The sequence below is a fragment of the Miniopterus natalensis genome, chromosome 6 (genome assembly GCF_054644295.1).
Source record: "Miniopterus natalensis isolate mMinNat1 chromosome 6, mMinNat1.hap1, whole genome shotgun sequence".
Lineage (NCBI taxonomy): Eukaryota > Metazoa > Chordata > Mammalia > Chiroptera > Miniopteridae > Miniopterus > Miniopterus natalensis.
In genome coordinates, this window is record NC_142086.1 from 1,862,498 (window position 1) to 1,874,374 (window position 11,877).

Here is an 11,877-nt window from a genome sequence, read left to right on the forward strand (position 1 = left end):
AAGACCTTCCAAAACCAACCCTAAAGAACTTAGCCAAACAATGAATGTTGCAATAAGCTCCTGCAGGAAAGGTGCTTCTATGACAAAACCCCCGAGCAGGTAGCTACATTCTGCACCGTACAAAATGCATATAAATTCCAGCCTGAAAACTCACTCCAAAGGTGATCAAGAAACTTAATGAGAAAAACAAGGCTATAGAGGATAAGATCGAAGACCTTAGTGAAAACATTAAAAAAGAGATACATAACAAACAAAAATCAGACAGAAATAAAGAATTCTGTATCTGATATCAGGAATACACTGGAAGGAATTAAAAGCAGGCTCAATGAAGCAGAGGATAGAATAAGTGACTTAGAAGACAAGGTAGAAAAAAATCACTCTATCAGAGCAGCAAAAAGAAAAAGCACTTAAAGAGCATGAGGAGAGTCTAAGGGAGCTTTGGGACAACATAAAGAGAAACAACATTCGCATTATAGGAGTGCCAGAGGGGGAAGAAAGAGAGCAAGGGATAGAGAACTTGGTGGAGGAAATAATGACAGAAAACTTCCTTAGGCTGGTGAGGGAGAAAACCACACAAGTTCAGGAAGCACAGAGGGTTCCAAACAAAAGGGACCCAAAGAGACCCACTCCAAGACACATCATGATTAAAATGGCAAATGTCAAGGACAAAGAGAGAATATTAAGGGCTGCAAGAGAGAGACAAGCAGTGACCTACAAGGGAACCCCCATAAGGCTGACAGCGGATTTCTCAACAGAAACTCTTCAGGCCAGAAGGGAGCAGCAGGAAGTTCTCAAAGTGATGAAAAGCAAGAACATGCAACGAAGATTGCTTTATCCAGCAAGGCTCTCATTTAAAGTTGAAGGTGAAATAAGGAGCTACCCAGACAAAAAAAAAAGCTAAAGAATTTCAGTGCCACCAAACCAGCACTGCAAGAAATGCTAAAAGGACTGCTTTAAGAAAAAGAAGGAATAGTGAGAGAAAGGTACATCAGCATGAAGGGGAAAAATGGCATTAAATAAGTTTATATCAATAGTAACCTTAAATGTAAATGGAATAAATGGGCCAATCAAGAGACACAGGGGAGTCCGACCTGGGCTGTGGCGGGAGGGAAGATGCCACAGCCCGCGCTTCTGTAGGCCGGGACCCTGCTTTTCCGGCACCGGGATTCACCAGAGGATCTTTCTGGGATTTTTACCTTCATCTTGAGGACCTGGTGGGGTTCCTGGAGGTAAAGCCCATAAAAGTGTGCCTGCCCCCCCCAAGACTGCATCCCTGGAGTTTCTAACTCTCGTGCCCGTTCACATCCAGCCTCCAGCACCAGTTTATGGCTCCAGCAGCTTTGCTCCAGGAAACTGAAAATGGCCCTTCAGCTATGCTAGGTCTATAATGGGAAGCGTCACAGCTCAGCATTTCTGTTATGGATGCCTTTTTACATCTGCGACCTGGACAGTTTTGCTTTTTGTTTATTTCAACTTCAGTGAAGTGACTCAGCCACTTAAGAATGTGCCCATCAAGGGGTCTGGGCCCCAAGGACCATTCCCCAAAAAATTCTATCCCCATTTCACTCAAGGCCCAAGTCGAGTATTAGATTTACAGTTCAAAGCAAACAAGGTTGACAATGTGGTGGATCCTCATATTGAAGATGCAGGAAAAGGCAACGTGAAATTCTCTTCTGAATTGGGTATGATTTTTAATGAACATGACAAGGAGCTGAGGGACCTGGGGGATCAGAAGCATGCCTTCAATATGCTGATTAGCAACCCCTTGGGCTACCACACAGATGTGCCAGATACAAGGAACGCAGAATGTAAAGACAAGACATACCCGACGGATCTGCCAGTCGCTAGTGTTATTTGTTTCTACAATGAAGCCTTGTCTGCTTTGCTGAGGACTGTGCACAGCGTCCTGGACCGCAAGCCTGCCCGGCTTCTCCACGAAATCATCCTCGTAGATGACAGTGACTTGGATAATTTGAAAGGGGAACTGTATGAATTTGCCCAAAAACACCTCCCTGGAAAAATTAAAGAAATACAAAGCATGAGGGATAAATTCGAGGAAGAATGATTGGAGCAGCCCACACAACAGGAGAAGTCCTGGTGTTCCTGGACAGCCACTGCGAAGTGAATGTGATGTGGCTGCAGCCCTTGCTGGCTGCCATCCGCAATGACCAGCGGACAGTCGTGTGCCCGGTGATTGACATCATCAATGCAGACACGCTGGCCTATAGCTCTTCCCCTGTGGTGCGTGGAGGGTTCAACTGGGGGCTGCACTTCAAATGGGATCTTGTTCCCCTTTCTGAGCTCGGAGGACCAAAGGGAGCTACAGCACCAATAAAGTAAGATTCTCCTGTGTATCAGAAAATCCCCACCAGTACTTCAAAGGAGATAGAGCATTTTAAAGATAATTCCTTCTCTGCAAGCAGCAGAAGCGTTGGCTTAATTTGTCCATTAAAACTCAGAATGCCTACTGAATTTTATGCACTCTGCAAGTCCTGAGGACAGATTTATGAAGTTGTCTGTGCTCTCAAGGATTTGTAACTTAGTGAGAAAGGCAGACAAAATCAGCAGTATCCTGCGGTACGCTGCGTGGGATACCTTAGGGGGTGCCCTGTGCTGCGCTGTTTTACTACCTTCAGTTCTTTGCTAGTATGAATGGTGCTGTGAAGATCATTTGATATGTAAGTTCATCTACAACCAGGATTTTCAGGATGGATTCCTAGTGTATGAATTGTTTTCATGTCTCATCCATATTATCCAATATTATAAATCTGCTATTAAATGTTATTTCTCATGTCAGTTTCAAAGGTTGCCTGTATTTCTACTTTTTAAAGTCCTTGGACCTTCTCTTCTTAAACATTGTAAAAAATAGCAGATGTAAAAAGCACACATATGTGCACAAATTTAATGGTTATAATGTGGACACCTGTGCAACTACTACTCAGGTCCACAAACAGCACCAGATGCTCATCTCCCCTTCTGGTGACAGCCCTGCCCTCGTCCCTAGAGTGTCAGTGCCCTGACCTGGTGATCAGTTCCTTGTTTTCCCGTGGCGTCCACCGCCGTGTACGCATCTCTAGCAATACAGTTTAGTTTTGCCCGATGATGGGCTTCATAAAAATGAATCCATGGGACTCATAATTTTGTTGTCTTCTTTTACTCGGCATTGCCTTAAAGATGCATCTGCTTTATAGTATATAGCTATAGTTGACTTGTCATCATTGCTGTATAATATTCTGTTTCATTAAAATATAACTTATCCAAAAAAAAAAAGAGAGAGAGACAGGGGAGCTGAATGGATAAGAAAACAGGACCCAAATATTTGCTGTCTACAAGAAACCCACCTGAGCGCAAAAGACTCACACAGGCTAAAAGTGAAGGGATAGAGTAAAATATTCCATGCAAATGGAAAAGAAAGCTGGAGTAGCAATTCTTATTTCTTTTTTTTCTTTTCTTTTTTTATTTATTTATTTTTAATAAATATACCTTTATTGATTTCAGAGAGAGGAAAGGAGAGGGAGAGAGAGAGAGATAGAAACATCAATGATGAGAAAGTCATTGATCGAGCCCGCAACCCGGGCATGTGCCCTGACCGGGAATAGAACCCCGATCGCCTGGATCCCAGGTCAACGCTCAACCGCTGGGCGCAATTCTTATTTCTGACAAAACAGACTTCAAAATAAAGACCACAACAAGGACAAAGATGGTCACTACATAATACTAAAGGGGGAGGAAATAACCCTTATAAACATTTATCACCCAATATAGGAGCACCTAAGTATATAAAAAAATTTCTTGGTGGACTTTAAGGGGGAGATTGACAGCAACACAATCATAGTGGGGGACTTCAACACCCCACTGTCAGCATTGGACAGATCATCAAGACAAAAAACAACAACAGAGAAACACAGACCTTAAATGACTCAATAGATCTAACGAATTTAATTGACATTTACAGAACATTTTTGTCCAACAGCAGCAGAATACACATTCTTCTCAAGTGCACATGGAACATTTTCAAAAACAGACCACATGCTAGGGCACAAGGCAAGTCTCTACAAATACAAGAAGATTGAAATCATATCAAGCATCTTCTCAGATCACAATGCCATGAAACTAGAAATCAACCACTATAAAAAAACTCAAAAATATTCAAACACATGGAGGCTAAATAGCATGTTATTAAACAATGAATGGGTTACCAAGGAGATCAAGGAAGAAATCAAACACCGCATGGAAACAAACTAAAATGAACGGACAACAACCCGAAATCTGTGGGACACAGCGAAAGCAGTCCTTAGAGGAAAGTTCATAGCATTACAGGCCTATCTCAAGAAACAAGAAAAAGATCTAATGAACCATCTAACACAACAACTAAAAGAACTAGAATGAGAACAGCAAGAAAAGCTCCAAGGAAGTAGGAGGAAAGAAATAATAAAGATCAGAGCAGAAATTAATGACATCAAGACTAAAAAATAATTACAAAAAATCAACAAAACCAAGAGCTGGTTCTTCGAAAAGATAAATAAGATTGATGCACCGTTAGCCAGACTCACTAAGAAACAAAGAGAGAGGACCTGAATAAATAAAATCTGAAATGAAAGAGGCAATATGACAACTGACCCAACAGAAATACAAAGGATTGTAAGAAAATACTATGAGCAACTATATGCCAACAAATTGGACAACATGGGTGAAATGGACAAACTCCTAGAAGCATACAACCTTCCAAAGCTGAATCAAGAAGAGGCAGGAAACCTGAATAGGCCGATAACAACTAATAAAATTGAAGCAGTAATCAAAAAACTCCCAGCAAACAAAATCCTGGACCAGATGGATTTACTGGCGAGTTTTACCAAACATTCAAAGAAGAATTAACACCTATTCTATTCAAACTATTCCAGAAAATTCAAGAGGAGGGAAAACTCCCAAACTCTTTTTATGAGGCCAACATCATCCTAATCCCAAAACTAGATAAAGACACTATAAAGAAAGAAAATTACAGGACAATATCCTTGATATACACAGTTGCTAAATCCTCACTAAAATACTAGCAAACTGGATCCAGCAATACATTAAAAAGATCATACACCATGACCAAGTGGGATTTATTCCGGGGATGCAAGGCTGGTACAACATCCACAGATCAATAAACGTGATACATCACATAAACAAAATGAAGGACAAAAATCATAAGATCATATCAATAGATGCAGAAAAATTGACAAAATCCAGCACCCATTTCTGATAAAAACTCTTAGCAAAGTGGGCATAGAGGGGTCACACCTCAACATAATAAAGGCCATATACGACAGACCTACAGCCAACATCATATTCAATAGACAAAAACTAAAACCATTTCCCTTAAAGACAGGAACAAGACAGGGATGTCCACTTTCACCACTCATTCAACATAGTACTGGAAGGCCCTGCCACAGCCATCAGAGAGGAAGAAAACATAACAGGTATCCAAATTGGAAAGGAGGAAGTAAAACTGTCATTATTTGCACGCGACATGATATTGTTCATAAAAATCCCTAAAGACTCCATCAAAGTACTACTAGATTTGATAAACGAATTTGGCAAGGTAGCTGGATACAAAATCAACATCCGGAAATCAATGGCATTCTTATACACCAACAATGAACCTTCAGAGAGAGAAACTAAAAAAGCAATACCATCTACCATTGCAACTAAAAAAATAAGATACCTAGGAATAAACTTATCCAAGGATGTAAAAGACCTGTACTCAGAAAACTACAGCACACTGAAAAAAGAAATAGAGGAAGATATAAACAAGCGGAAGAATATACCATGCTCATGGATTGGAAGAATTAATATTAAAATGTCCATCCTACCCAAAGCAATCTATAGATTCAATGCAATTCCTATTAAAATACCAACAGCATATTTCACAGATCTAGAATAAACATTTTGAAAATTTATATGGAACCAAAAAAGACCCCGAACAGCTGCAGCCATCTTGAGAAAAAAAGAACAGAGTGGGAGGGATCACTTTGCCGGACATCAAACTATACTACAAAGCCATTGTAATAAAAATGCCTGATATTGGCACAACAACAGGCATATAGATCAATGGAACAGAAAAGAGACCCCGGAAGTAGACCCACACCATTATGGTCAGTTAATATTTGGCAAAGGAGGCAAGAGTATCCAATGGAGTAAGGACAGTCTCTTCAATAAGTGGTGCTGGGTAAATTGGACAGATACATGCAAAAGAATGAAACTAGACCACCAACTTTCACCATACACAAAAATAAGCTCAAAATGGATAAAAGACTTAAACATAAGTAATGAAACCATAAAAATCCTGGAAGAAAACATAGGCAGTAAAGTCACAGACATCCCACATAGTGGACTTTTCACTGATACACCTCCTAGGGCAAGAGAAACAAAAGAAAAAATAAACATATGGGACTACATCAAACTAAAAAGCTTCTGCACAGCAAAAGAAAACAGCCTCAAAATACAAAGGAACCCCACAGTCTCGGAAAACATATTTTCCAAGGATGTATCTGATAAGGGGCTAATTTCCAAAGTGTTCAAAGAACTCATATTACTCAGCAAGAGGAAGACAAACAACCCAATTAAGAAATGGGCAAAAGACCTGAATAGACACTTCTCCAAAGAGGACATACAGGTGGCCAAGAGACATATGAAAAAATGCTCAAAGTCGCTAATCATCAGAGATGCAAGTTAAAACCACAATGAGGTATCACTTCACACCTGTCAGAATGGCTCCATCAACAAGTCAACAAACGATTTGTGCTGGCGAGGGTGTGGAGAAAGGGGAGCCCTGGTACACTGCAGGTGCAACCACTGTGGAAACAATATGGAGGTTCCTCAAAAAATTAAAAATGGAGCTGCGTTTTGACCCAGTGATCCCACTTCTAGGAATATATCCTAAGAATCCTGAAACACTAATCAGAAAGAATATATGCACCCCGATATTCACAGCAGCACAATTTACAATAGCTAAGATCTGGAAACAGCCCAAGTGCCCATCAGTAGATGAGTGGATAAAAAGCTGTGGGACATTTACACCGTGGAATACTAGGCAGCTGTAAAGAAGAAGGCTCTTGTACCCTTTGGGACAGTATGGATGGACCTGGATAGTATTATGCTAAGTGAAATAAGCCAGGCAGAGAAAGACAAACACATGATCTCGCTTATATGTGGAATCTAAAGAACTCAATAAACTGATGAACAGAATAGATTCAATGACATGGAAGCATAGATGAGACTGATCAATGTCAGAGGGATGGGGGAGGGTGGGTGGGTGAAAGGGGAGAGAGTAACCAAAGAATTTATATGCATATATGCACAACCCAAGGACACAGACAACGGTGGGGAGAGGGACCGGGGAGGGAGATGGGACAGGGTGGAACGGGTCATTGGGGAGAAAAAGGGACATCTGTAATATTTTAAACAAAAATAAATTTAAAATTTAAAAATATATATATAGTTTAATTTCTGAATACTTTAGGATATTTTAGTTACCCGTATCTTTTTGTTACCTAGCTCGACCTTGATTTCACTGTATAACTTGTATTCTTCGTTGAGATTTGATTTGTGCTTCAGCGTATGTCAATTCTGGTAAGTGTTCCCAGTTTACTCGAAATAAATGTGTATCCTGCAGTTGCTGATAATGTTCTATACGTGTCAATTATGTAAATTTTTTTTCAAATCTTCTATATCCTTACCTTTAAATTCTGTTTCTTCCCTCACTTACTAGTGGAAGTCTGTTAAAATATCAAATACAGTATTATTATGAATTTCTTTCTTTCTCCTCCTATGTATTTTTTATTTATGTTGGTCAAGGCTGTTATATATACATACATATTTAAGACTGTTTTATGCTGTTGATTCAATTCTTTTATGACTTTGATAGGTCCCTTTTTATCTCTGGTAACATTTTTTAGATGTATACGTTAAAGTTAGTCAAATGCATAAATCTTTAGTCTATAACCTCACTCATATATATACACATACACACATATCCATGAAACCATTCCTCAAATCAGGATGTAGAACAATTCTATCACCCGGAAAGTATCACATCCCTTCCCCAGGAACTACTATCCTGAATTCTATCACCATATTAGCTTTGCTTCTTGTTGAACTTGATATAATGAAACCATACAGTATGCCCTGCATTGGCTTATTTTCAACACATATATATTTATAAATACTTGTAATAGTGTTGAGCACCTGTTCACATATTACTGGCCAATTGGATATCTCATTTTGTGAAGTGCCTGTTCAACTATATATTTTTCCTCCATTTCAAATAAATTTAGTTTTATTTTTCTTTCTCGCTTGTGAGGTTTTTTTGTTTTTTAAATCTGGATGAGTTGTCAGTTATGTGTATTGCAAATATCTTTTCCCAGTCTGTGGCTGGCCTTTTCATTGTCTTAATGTATTTTAATGAGAAGTGTTTAATGAGTTTTGATTTATCATTTCTCTGACTACATTTTTTTTAGATATTTTTCCTGACAAAATGCTAGCTTGGCAATTATTTTTACCTTCACCCGAGGATAATTTTCCACTGCTTTCCAGAGAGGTGGGAGAGAGAGAAACATTAGTATGAGACACGTTGATTAGCTGCCTCCTGCACGCGCCCTGACCAGGGCCAGGGATGGAGCCTGCAACCAAGGTTCTTGCCCTTGGCTGGAATCGACCCTGAGACCCTTCAGTCTGCAGGCCAACGCTCTAACCACTAAGCAAACTGACTAGGGTGTGGCAATTATTTTAACACTTTAAAGATGTCATTCCCTTCAAATTATACTACAGAGCTATGATCAAACCAGCATGGATGGTCCCGGCACAGAAACAGACACACAGACAATGGAACAGAATTGAGAGCCCAGATATAAAACCACATGTATATGGGAAGGTAATTTTCAACAAAGGAGCCAGCAGCACACAATGGAGTACAGATAGTCTCTTCAATAAATGGTGCTGGGAAAACTGGAAAGCCCCATGCAAAGGAATGAAACGGGATTACAGCTTGTCCCCCATGTAGAAATATTAACTCAAAATGGATCAAAGACCTAAGTGTGAGACCTGAAACAATAAGTTACATAGAAGAAAACATAGGTACAAAACTTAAGGATCTGGTCGTAGAGAACATTTTATGAACCTGATCCCAAAGGCAAAGGAAGTAAAGGCAAAAACAAATGAGTGGGACTGTACCAAGCTAGAAAGCTTCTGCACAGCAAAAGGAACTGACAACAAAACAAACAGGCAGCCGACCAGATGGGAGGTGATATTTGCAAACCGTAGCTATGACAAATGTTTAATTTCCAAAATATATAAAGAACTCATAAAACTCAACAAAAAACCACCCAATCAAAAGTGGGAAGAGGACCTGAACCTCTCACAAGACGACCTATGAACAGCCAATAGATACATGAAAAGATGCTCAACCTCACTAGCAATTAGGAGAATGCAAATCAAAACTGCAATGAGATCCCACCTCTCACCTGTTAGAGGGGCGGTTATCAGCAAGACAAGTAATAACAAGTGTTGGAGAGGCTGTGGAGAGAGGGGAACCCTCCTTCACTGCTGTGGGAATGCAGACTGGTACAGCCACTATGGAAAGCAGTCTGGCGAGGACTCAAAAAATTAAGAACAGAGCTACCATACAACCCAGCAATCCCTCTCCAGGGTACATACCCGAAAAACTCAAAAACATGTATTCACAAAGATATATGCGCCCCTATGTTCACTGCAGCATTACTCACGATGGCCAAGACATGGAGACAGCCCAAGTGCCCTGCAGTAGAGGCCTGGACAGAGATGTGGGAGGTGTGCACAGTGGATACTACTCACCATAGGAAAGGAGGAAATACTGCCATTTGCATGAACATGGAAGAGCCTTGAGAATGCTATGCTAAATGAAATAAGTCAGGCAGAAAAAGCTAAGAACCATGTGATTTCACTCTTATGTGGGATGTAAAGCTGAAACTTGTGGACACAAACAGCAGTGTGGTGGCTGCCAGGGCAAAAGGGGGGGGGGGAGGTTGAAGGGGGCCTAATATATGGTGACAGAAAAGATATGACTTTGGGTGGTGGGCACACAGGGAATATACAGACCCTGTAACACAGAAAGCCACACCTGAAAGATACGTGTTCATATTAACCAGTCACCGCAATAAATTTAATAAAGCATTATTAAAAATAATAAAGATGTCATTCCATTCTCTCAACTTACAGCGTTTCTTCTGTTGCAGTCAGTCTTCCTGCTCTTTTGAAGATGATGCGTCTTCCTCTGGTTGCCTTTACAATTTTTCTCCTTTTCTTTGGTTTTCAGCCATTTTGCTATGATGTTCCTAGATGTGTTTTTCTCTGTATAGATCTTGCCATTGGGTTACAGAGCTTCTTGTTTCTGTAGTTTGATATCTTCCACTTTAAAACTACTTCTATTCATATTCTCTCCCCCTCTCCTCCTGGGGTTCTAATGACAAATTTAGTATTTTCACTAGGACTTATCTCTTATATTGCATATATATCTCATACTTTTTCCATCTTGTATGTCTGTGTATGTGTGCGTGTGTGCTTCAATCTGGACATTTCCAACCAATCTCTCTTCTGACTCATTAATCTTCTGCTCTAAGTCCAGTCTGCTATTAAACCCATCCAGTGAATTATAATTTTAATAATTTTTTTTCAATTCTAAGATTACCATTTGACTTTTCTATAGATTCCAGGTATCTGGTTCAGTTCTCTACCTATGCATTTACTTTCCTTATTACATTAATCATAATTATCTTAATGTCTTTGATAATTCCAATATTTGTATTACCTTGAGTTTCTTTGTCTGCTTTTCTCTTGGTCTGTATAAATTTAGTCCTGTTTCCTGGTATGTCTGTTAATTTTTTTAATTGAGATATAACTAACATTAGTTTTCGGTACAAAACATGCTTCAATATTTGTATATACTATAAAATGATCAACACAGTAAGTCTAGTTAACATACACCACACATAGCAAACTGTTTCCATGTGATGAGAATTCTTAAGACCTCCTCTCTTATTAGTCACTTTCAGAAATAAAAGAGTTATTCACTGTAGTCACCATGCTGTACATTATATCCCCATGACCTATTTATTGTATAATTGGAAATTTGTATCTTCTGACCACATCCATCCATTTCACCCACCCCTGCCTCTGGCAACCATCTAATCTATGAGTTCATTTTGGTGGTTGTTTTAAATTCCACAAATAAGATCATATAGTACTTGTCTTTCTGCATTATTACATGTAGCATAGTGCCCTCAAGGTTCATCCATGTTGTCACAAATGACATTTTTATAGCTAAACAATATTCCAGTCTGTGCATGCATGCGTGTGTGCATGCGTGTGATCTCACATATTTATCTGATGGGTTATTTCTGTGCTGCAGTGAACACAGGGTGTAGGTATCTTTTCGAGTTAGTTTTTATTTCCTTTAGATAAATACCTAGATTGGGATTGCTGGGTCATATGGTAGTTCTATTAATTAGTTTTTTGAGGAACCTCCATACTGTTTTCCATAGTGAGTGCACTAGTACACAGACCAACAGTAAATAAGGGTTTCCTTTGCTTCACACCCTTGCCAACACTTATTTCATGTCTTTTTTATAATAGCCATTTTAACAAGTGAGATATGACAGCTCATTGTGGTTTTACCTTGCATTTCCTCAATGATCAGTGAGGTTGAGCACCTTTTTATTTACCTTTTGGCCATCTATATGTCTTCTTTGGAAAAAAATATTTAGATCCCCTTCCCACTTTTTAACTGTATTGAGAGTTTTTTGTCGTTTTGTTGAGTTGTATGAGTACCTTATATATTTCGGAGATAACCCCTTATCAGAT

At 39.4% G+C, this 11,877-nt stretch overlaps 1 pseudogene; it reads left to right on the forward strand.

Moving 5' to 3' along the window:
* Positions 1-1,267: 1,267 nt before the first annotated feature.
* Positions 1,268-2,340, forward strand: LOC107539222 (polypeptide N-acetylgalactosaminyltransferase 11 pseudogene; annotated as a pseudogene).
* Positions 2,341-11,877: the final 9,537 nt, after the last annotated feature.